This window comes from Lactuca virosa, chromosome 4 (assembly GCF_052849685.1).
Source record: "Lactuca virosa cultivar CGN04683 chromosome 4, Lactuca_virosa_CGN04683_v6, whole genome shotgun sequence".
Lineage (NCBI taxonomy): Eukaryota > Viridiplantae > Streptophyta > Magnoliopsida > Asterales > Asteraceae > Lactuca > Lactuca virosa.
The window spans coordinates 293,172,964-293,183,685 of NC_136429.1; positions in this window are offsets into that span (position 1 = coordinate 293,172,964).

Genomic DNA, 10,722 nt, shown 5'->3' on the forward strand with positions numbered 1-10,722 from the left:
TAGAGTAACTTATAATTTTGGTCTTTGTGAGTCGCACCAATATGCTGTTTGGGTATAAATATTTAAAACTTGATATGATTAGTCCTTATAGTTGCAAAATCCATCACAGTTGGTTCTTGATACTAACTTCGTTAATTCTCACCCGTTAAGTGTATTGTTTTCTTTGATTTTTGTTTGTTTCACTACATCTGTTTTGATCTTGAACTTCTCAAGAAAGTCGACCATTCCTCTATAAGCATGAAAATGTTCATGCACGGGGCATACTACGTTTCTTGAAAAGGAAGGATCTATTTAGATAAGAAAGTTTGCTTTTATAAAAGAAATCAACTTTAATACCCCCTATTTAGCGGCCTGTAATCCAGTCAATATATATCCAACTAAGGTGTTTCTGGAGTCTAAAAGTAATAGAAAACATTGAAATACATTCTGGAAAAAAATCAGGCAGATAGTTTAAACTTAAGTACAAAGTATTGACAAATTCTATTTCAATACATAATCGATTTGTTATAAGTTCGATTGCCTTGGTTTTTTTCCAAATTGTATTTCAATACCTTGTCTTACTTTTAGACTTTGGAAATACCTTATTTGGATATGTATTGACAAAATTATAGACCCCTTAGGGTTTACATTAGCATTCATCAATATAAATATACAAGGTATAACATAATTACATAAGGAACCCTTGAAATATACAACAAGTATAAAACCTACACTAAAAAATGAAATAAGTAATACAAATTAACACTCCCCCTTAGTTTGAGCTGTGGTTTCCCTAATGTTTGAACTTTCCCAAAAATCCAAAAAAATATGTATGGAAGTCCTTTTGTAAAAATGTCAGCAAACTAATGCGCCGAAGGAACATGCAACACATGGACTTGACCAGTGGAAACATGTTCCCTAACAAAATGTAAATCTATTTCTACATGTTTGGTTCTTTGGTGTTGAATTGGGTTAGAAGCTAGGTACATGACACTCACATTATCACAAAACACAGCCGTAGAGCGAGTCAAAGGGCAAGAGAGTTCCAATAGAAGATTTTACAGCCAAGTAGTTTCGACAACTACATTAGCGACCCCCCCCCCCCCCCCCCCCGATACTCAGCTTCGGCGCTAGACCGAGAGATGACGTGTTGACGTTTGGATGACCATGAAATGGGATTATCACCGAGATAAATGCAGAACCCAGATATAGAACAACATGTCAAGGGACCACCAGCCCAGTCAACATCTGAATAAGAGACCAAACGATTGACATGAGACGGACGTATGGACATACCATGATGAAGCGTACCCTGAAGGCAACGAAGGATTCATTTAAGGGCGAGAAATTTCAGTTCGTTAGGATCATGCATAAAGAGGCATATCTGTTGAACCGCATAGGCAATATCCGGAAGCGTGAAGGTCAGATACTGAAGAGCCCCAACTAGACTTTGGTATAAGGTCGGATCAGAAACCGGCTTGCCGAATGAAGATAGTTTTGGTTTAGTGTCCGTCGGAGTGCTACACGGGTTGCAAGAGGTCATATCAGCATTGGATAGGATCTATTTAGCAAACGTAATCTGTGAAAGTAACAAACTATCTGAGGAACAAGTAGCAGCAATACCGAGAAAAAAAAAGGGTCTAAGTCTATCATGGCAAACTCAGACGAAAGATGTGTAATGAATGTCATTATGAGAGAAGGACTTGAAGCTGTGAGGATGATATAATCCACATAAAGGAGGAGATAAATGGTCTTCGATCCATGGTGAAAAGTGAAAAGGGAGCTGTTAGATCAGCTGCTAGTAAATCCAATGGAAGAGATATACGTAGCGAACCTATGATACCAGGCATGTGGGGCCTATTTAAGACCATATAAGGCCTTACGTAGATGGAAGGCGTAATCAGGGTGAGAATAGCTAGGCGGCTGTTTTATATATACCTCTTCGGATAAGTCACCATGAAGAAAGGCGTTTTTAACATCAAGATGATGAATGGGCAGTGCCGAGAGACGACAATACCGAGGACAATACAAATGGTGGCGGGTTTAACAAATAAACTAAATGTATCATCGAAGTCTAGAGCAGATTGTTGGGAGAAACCCTGAGTGACTAATCTACCTTTGTAGCAATCGAGGTTACCGTGAGAATCAAATTTATGACAGTAAATCCATCGACAACCAATAATGTTGGCAGTGGGAGGATGCAGAACAAGATCCCATCTGTGATTGTCAGAAAGTAATGGCATTTCCGCATCCATAGCTAACTTTCAATTCGGATCACGCATAGCTTGTAACATCCCGTTATTTTCTATATGCAAAGTCAACCATAGTCAATCAAAGTCAAACTTAGGTCTACTAAAGTCAACTTAAATCTTATTTTATCTTAAATAAGTTAGAATGATGTTTTAAAAGTGTTTACACCTTGTATTCTAAAGTGTTATTTGTTCAAGAAGGGAATTATAAGAGTCGAGAAACTTCACATTCTTTTTCTTTCTTCTCCCTTCGAACCGTACACTTCGGGCTGCAAAAGGTTAACAGCCGTAAACTCCTCGGACCATGAACCCTCGCAGCCGTAAACACTTCTCGGCCACAACCAACTTCGGACTGTATATGAGGTTCACGACCGTGAACCCTCGGACCGTGAACCCTCGCGTATATAAAGATTTCATCCGACTTTTAGCTCCTTTCTTCACTTTCAAACACAATTTCAACTCTTTTCTCTCAAGTATCATCAAGCAAGAACACCCTCTCTCCTCAAGAACATGCTAGGATCATCCTTTCTCATCATATTCAAGTGTTAATCACTAGTTCTTCACAAGATCTAACAGTTTTCATGAAGAACACGCGAAGAACACGAAGAACACCCATCAGAAAACCTTTGAATCTTCTTAGAAACTTGCTTAGAATCATCAAGTGTTCATCATTCATCAAGAACTCAGGGTCGTGAACACCTCCAGGGCCGTGAACACCCCTCCTGGCCGTGAACACCTCCAGGGTCGTGAACCCTTCATGCTCTTGGGCCGTGAACACCCCTCCTGGCCGTGAACACCTCCAGGGCCGTGGACCCTTCATGCTCTTGGGCCGTGAACACCCTTCCTGACCGTGAACACCTCCAGGGCCGTGGACCCTTCATGCTCTTGGGCCGTGAACACCCCTCCTGGCCGTGAACACCTATCAACTTCCATTTTAGCTTCTAACACTCCTATTTGTAACTTATACTTACAAATTAGTCCAGTTTCTAATCATTCCTCTATTTATATTAGCTAATTGGTTGCACATATGCTATACAAATTACTATATAGGACTTGTTTTGCTACGAGATTACACTTGTGGAACTAAACATCCTATATCAAATCATCATTTGAATCACCCTCCAAAAGGTGAGTTCATACCCCCGTATTTTCATAGTTTTTACTGTTTTAAGGGGGGGGGGGGGGATACAAGTCTAACACAAGGATTTTGTGTTACAAACAAATGATTTCAAAACATTTTACCAAAATGGATTTCAATTATCATCAAATCAAATGGTTTCAAAATTTTGTTAAAATGACATCAAGTCACCAAAAGTATTTCAAAATGTTAAATTCTCTAAATGATTTTATAAACTTATATTTTTCACTAAAAATCATATATATATATATATATATATATATATATATATATATATATATATATATATATATATATAAGATTTAAAAGGCTTAGGACTGATAACTCACTTTGGTTCCCTTTCCTTGTTTGGATGTGGGCTTATAGTATCGGTTATTTGTCTGAATGTCATTTAAATTTTACTTATATATATTTGTATATGTATATAAATATAAAAGTTATTTCATTCAGTTCAAATACCCTTTGTAACATGTTGAGCAATGGGTTGCATTCATGAACAGTTAGTATCAATACAGATAGTACATATAAATTATAATAGGTATAATTTATGATTCAAGAACAGTAATTCACGAGTCAAGTATACTAGAGTACACCGTTTTACGAGAATAAGGGTTAGATTCAAAACTAAACAAGAGTATACAACTTACAAATACATTCCAAGTATACTAAATAAGGAACATACTATGAATCATTTATTTCAGAATGATTGAGTTTTCATTATTATTATACATGTAACGTCTATATTCTTTTTATGAGTGAATAGATCCAGGTTGTTTAATTCACTTAAAAAACATAGTTAAAGTCCTGATATTATAACCAGAATCTCCATTCGGGGATCGAAACAAGTGTGTATAGATCTATATTGGGATTGAAAACCCCGCACTCAGACTGCTAGCTACAGCCGGGCATACACGCCTACGAGTGACAGTTGTTATCAACAGTTTTGACGCTTTCAAAGCGTTGTTTCAGGCCATCTAGTCTCAGTATGGTTATAATAACTCATTAAAAAGATATTAACAATACGTTAGTGTATAATTAACTAAACATGTGTACATTTTCAATGTATTAGTTTACAACAACAACTGGTGTAGCCAGACACACTCACTTTTATAGTTTTACAAAGGAATATAAAAACATAACACTGGTTTACAAATAAAAACGGTTTTATGAGATTAAAACTACTTTTCATATACAGCAGAAAATATAGGATTTTCTGGAATAACTTACGTATTCAAGTTAAAATACTATAGTAATATTTTAGGCACTGTATACTAAGAACAAACTACATGAAAATAAATGAATTCTGCAGGTAGATCTATAAATACTAAGTATATATATATATATATATATATATATATATATATATATATATATATATATATATATATAATTAAGGTTATATATAGACTTAAAATGTGTGATTTAGCTTAACTTCCCTTTTCCTTGTTTGGATGTGGGGGTAGAGTAGAATCATTTATTCGAAGGTCTATTAGACTCAAGTTATATATAATTGTTATATACTTTGTAATTATAGATGGACCCAGTAGGAGTTATACTATACATAATACATTACTTGCTAACTGTAAGTTTCTCTCGTAGAAACTTGTATTTGCAATTTATCTATACTAATTATATTCGATATTTCTTATGTCCCTATTCTCGCTTAGATAACAATGGCTGGATTCCATCTACCCGGAGACCCGTACTTTCCCGATCAGGAAAATGGAGGATGGCTCGATGAAGAGCCAGAAGAGAATTCCCTTAGATGACGATTTTGCAGAAAATTTCCCTGAAGATACTGATTCAGAATCAAAAGCCTATAATCCACCACCAGTTGCTCAGAATCCCAATCCACGACAAAACTTCCAAGGCCCGATGCCTCTGTGGGCGATAAACTTAGACAGGTGGAGCAACGAACAGGGTCAGAACCATCCTTATCAAGGAGACCAAAGCTTCTACAATCTGGACACAGGAGGCTCAGCAGACAGAGCCCTCCCAGTGTTAGTTCGTCGTGTGACGCGTAACGATGAACAGAGAAGAGCTGTTATCGATCGAGTCATGCAGGTTGATACTACTACTGGAATCAACACTGTTCGGATTCGCAACCTAGAAAGCAGTCATAATGCGACAAGGGATCGTACTAATTTCTTGCTGAGAGAACTGTCGGCATCCCAAGCCAAAGTTAGAGAACTGCGAGAGTGACAAATATCACAAGACAGGCGTATGTACGAAATAGAACGCCAGTTAGCCAAATCCAGGGCCGGATCCAGTAGGAAGTAAATTATACTCTAATTGCCCCCTGTTTACTCTTTTGGATATAGTCTAAGTCTTCGGATATGTTCTAGGGTTATTTTTTATGTTTTTCAGTATGACCGCAAAAAATTTCATTTTCGGTAGGTCGGTTTGATGTAAATGTTTTCCCAGTATTTTGGTGTACTGTAGACATGTTTAGGGTCAAGTTTTCCTAGACTTTATGTATTTAATATACCAATACAATCGACATGGATTTTCATACTCTTTGAAAAATGACCACTTAAATTTCATATTATCCTGTTACAAGTTGTACTTGTAGTAGACTTCTATTTCCAATTCCTTACAAGATTCATATTGAACTAAGTGTTTTAAGTTCAGATATATCATATTCATGTTCATTATTGATATCTGATTGTCTCTTCAATGTTAATGAAGCGCCAACACCACCTCCGCCACCACCTCCTCAATTTGACGCTGCCATGTTTCAGGCGGCGGTCACAGCAGCTGTTGCAGCTGCTATGTCTCATATAAACACCACTGGCGCTAGTGGATCAGGAGTTGGTGCGCATCCCTCCAACCACGTCGAGAGTCACGGTCACTCACGAGAGTGTACCTACAAGGACTTTTCAAACGCTAAACCCAAGACCTTTAACGAAACTGGGGTAGTTATGGTGTTAAGGCAATGGATTGAGAAAACAGAGGCAATTTTTGAGATCTGCTCCTGCCCGGAAGGTAGCAAAGTTAAATTTGCTGCTTGTACCTTTGCTGATAGAGCCCTAACATGGTGGAACGACCATGTTAAGTCATTGACCCTGGTAGTGGCTAACTCTATAAGTTGGGAGAACTTGAAGACCATGCTGATGAGGGAGTACTGCCCGCAGGGTGAAATTCAGAAGCTCGAGCAAGAGCTGTGGGGTCATACTATGGTTGGTTCGGACATAACAACCTACACTAATAGGTTCTGCGACTTAGCGATTCTATGTCCAGATATGGTAGCTCTGGAGAGCAAAAAGATTGAAAGGTACATCTGGGGGCTGATACCTCAGATTCAGGGAATTGTTATTGCTTCCAGGCCTGTTACCTTTGACAGTGCCGAAGAGTTGGCACAGTCACTTATTGACCATGGAGCCCGTCAAAAATCTGTGGTTGTTGCTCCAGGACAACCCAAGGGAAACAACAACAACAACAATAACAGCAACAACAACAACAAGAAAGGCTGGAATAAAAGGAAGGGCAAATTGTAACACCGTAAATTTTCAAACAAAATTTTCATTTAAAAATCACATAATTCTCATAACACATTTCACAAAAATCCCATTTGACTCATTTACAAAACACAACTCTATAATTATTTAATAATAATCCAGGATCCTCAATTCATAACCCCTTCTGTGGTGTGTAATGTAAGAATAAATCTATGCGCAGGGACAAGGTTTGAGAACTCAAACCTTGAATGAATGCTTGATATCAATGTCTGCTTAATAATGGATGTTCAAGTCTAAACTGGAAAGACCAGTCAAGTCTTAGATAATCAACTCAACAAAATGATCAAGACATTAATTAAGAACAAGTGAATAGTGATCAGAGTAAAGTTAATAAATGAGGAACAAGAGGAATGTTTGAATGTAATAAGAGTAAATGCCAAAAATGAGAGAAAAGATCCGTAGTTGACTTTTATTGAATGCTCCTATTTAAAGGAGAGAATGTTACAGCGAATTAACCCAGGTGTTTACATAGGACCGGACAAAAGATATACTTCTGACATTTTGATTGTCCTCAATCAACATTAGACTAAGTTCTATGAAACGTTACATCAAAATACAAGACAAACGTAATAAATGCATAACAGACAAATTAACTTCATTCCGGACAAGTGATGTTCCGGAGATGAAAGTTTGTTTCCGGATCGATAAGCATTTCGGACTTCAGGATCAGTTCCGGAATGCGTTCTTCTTCAAAATTCTTCACTCCCTTTCTTCAGCTCCGGATAGGTTCCGGATCACATATTCCTTCGGAACCAACAGCCTTCGGAATATGTACTTAGGATTGTTAGAGGGTCACTTTCAGGTTCCAACAATCTCCCCCTAAGTGAACTTAGCAATCCATCAAGCTTAGGTCATTTCTTCCTTGATGAAGGTGTATGCTCGGAACAACCATTCTCGCACTGCAATGTACCAGGTCAGTTGACTTACAAACTTTGCTTTAACCTGTTCCGGAGCATCAGACTTGGACGCCCGAGAACCGGTTCTTCGATCGGACCATCTGCAAGAATTTCAGCTTCCGGAAGAACAAAGTCAATTTTTGCTACAAATTGTTCGGTTCCGTAGAGGTGAGCAAGTTCGTAATCACATCTGCAAAACTCAGCAACATAGTCTTTGAGAAAGCTGAGAGCAGAGTGATAGGCACCCATACTGATGTCATCCTTTTGGTTTTCTCTGAAGTATGCAACAAGAGTGAGGATGTCGTTCGGATTCATAGAAGGAAAATCCGCATCAGTAACAGTCATTGGAGTTGGTTTGTTCCGGAGAAGATGGAAATGGAACAGAGGATAATTCAGCTCAAATTTTACTAAGATTTTTCTTCCAAAGCCATGAACCTTAGTGATCCTCTTTTTTGTCCATACCTCCTTGAAAGGCAGAGCATTCTTGGCGTAAAAGGTTTTGAGCCTTTCACGTTCGGTCCGGATGATCACTTCCGGATTGTCGTTTGGGTGGAGTGGAGCAAACTTTGTGTAGAACTTGCTGAAGGGAGAGAGAGGAAGATCCAGTTGATCAACGTCGTGTGAAGGAAGGTCATAGTAGAGAGTTGGGATGATATCCTTGGCTTGAAGAATGCCTTCACGACACAGAGGAGAAATGCCACACATCGGATCAGGATGATCTTTCAATGCTTGAATCAAGATGCTATCCTCCAATGCCTTTTGAATTTCTTCCTCAGACCATCCAAATTTTTGTTTAGGGGGAGGTCCGGAATGAAAAGCTTGTTGTTCCGAAGTCATTGGTTTCTTCCCTTTGTCTCTCTGAAGAGCTTCAATGACCATCTTCATGTTTTCGTCAATGACGAATTCCGGAGTAGGGGTTGGAAGTGGTTCTTCCGGAATGTCATCTGGAGTGCGAAGAGGAGAGCCTTGATCAATTGGTGCTATTTTTGGTTCCGGAATTGGAGCAGGAGGTGTCATGGAGGGAGTGGCTCGGAAGGCTTGGGCAGTAAGGAAGGATTTTGCCTTAGCCATTTTAACAGCCATTTCGAAAGCATCCGGAAGGGAGGATGGCCATGAAACGGCGGACCAAATCCTCTTCTGTTCTTCTGTCAGCACTTTCGGAGCGATCAACTTTGGGGCTTGAAGACCAAGAATCCCTTTGGGAGCTTCATCCGGAATGTAGACATCGTAGTCTTCATCTTCTTCGATTCCTTCAGTAATGCCCAGGATTCCGGAGACAACTTGGACATCTTCTTCGGAATCGAGGTCTTCATCCCGGAGTGTGAATTCCGAGGCTGGCTTCCATTTCCTGCTTGGGCCTTCTCCCCCTCTTGCATCGGTGACCCTGGAGACCGGTGCAAGCAATAAGTCCTCCTTGATGTCATCAAGTTTGGAGAACACCTTCTGAAGACCGGTGGAGAGTTGAAGAGTCAGGGTGTCATAGGCTTCAGAGGTGGGAGCTTGTGCGGATAGATGCTTGAAGGTGCTGCTAAGGATTTCGATCATCTCATCAAATTTCCTGTTCGGAACATCAACAATGTTCCAAGTTGAGCGCAGGAGTTTGATGAGGACTTGTTGGATGATCAGATTCATCTCATCCTTCTTCTGGATCTCCTTCTCTAAACGTTGAATTTGTTTCTCATGACAAACATGAGTCTGCTTGATTAGATCGTTGGTAGCAGACACAAGGTCGTCATGAACCTTGAGCATGGAAGAGATGGTGTTGAGGTAGTTGTCGACCAGAGCATCATATTTGGAATCAATTTGTTCAACGGTATGTTTCAACCGGATGGAGATCAACTGGTCAAGATGGGCTTCTCTCTCTGCTGTGGATGGTCCGGATTGTTGTGAAAGAGACTTTTTGATCCAGTTTCGAATTCAACTCAGTGACGGAAGTCTCTACAGAGGACACTTTAGCCATAGTGTCAGAGACATTGGTTCGGATCTCCAGTAGTGCAAATGGATCAACATGATCACCAACGGAGGATTCGGAATCGGAGTCTGAATGTTGCGGAGGGGGCTGGTAAGTATCCGGAATTGAGGAAGGACCCGGTTTAGCAGCATCATCGTCTTCTTGAAGATGGGAGTTGGGGCCGTCGTCCGGAGTGGAAGTAGTGGAGGTTCCGAAGTCAAAAGCGGACTTGGATACGGAGGCTTTAGACTGATAATGAATGAAAGTCATGAGATGAGCATCCGGAACTTTTGTTGCTTCCTCCTCCAATATAACCTCTTCGGAAATCTCTTCTTCCGGATCAGTATGGAAGATGCTTTGGTGAATGACTATTGGGGGCAGTTCTGAAGTAAGTTCCTTGATGACGTCATCGTCTGAGGGAAGAACATAGGGCATGTTGCTTTGAAGAGCTCGGTTCTTCATGGAGATGAGAGTGGATTCAACTTGAGCTCAAGTCAGATCTGGGCGCCTTGATGCTGCCCTGTTCACATAATCTTCCCACAAAGAGTCATTAGAACCTGGTCGTCCTATACGCCTTCCGGGTATCAGACCAGTTGGGGCATCGGAAGTTGGAGGGACTGCTCCTTCTTCCGGATGCTTGGGTTCCGGAACAACGGTTCCGGAGTGTGTGCGTGTGGAAGAAATAATAGGATTATCAAGAGTGACACGTGGGTGTGTTCCAGGGGGCTGCAAGGAACTTTGTTCAACACCGACAACACCCTTTTGGGAGGGAGAGGGTGGAATATGTGTAGACTCCCCGTGAGTGTGTGCTTGTGAAGATGAAACATTGAGGGGTACCTCAAATGAGTGGACAGGAGGGGTGTGCGGATGGCCAGAATCAGCCGGAATGTCATGAGTGCCCTCCTGTTGAGAGGGGGCACCGAATTTGGCCTTGGGTTTGGTGGGAGAGGCCTTGCGTTTGGCTGGTTGCTTAACCTTTGGTCTAGACTTA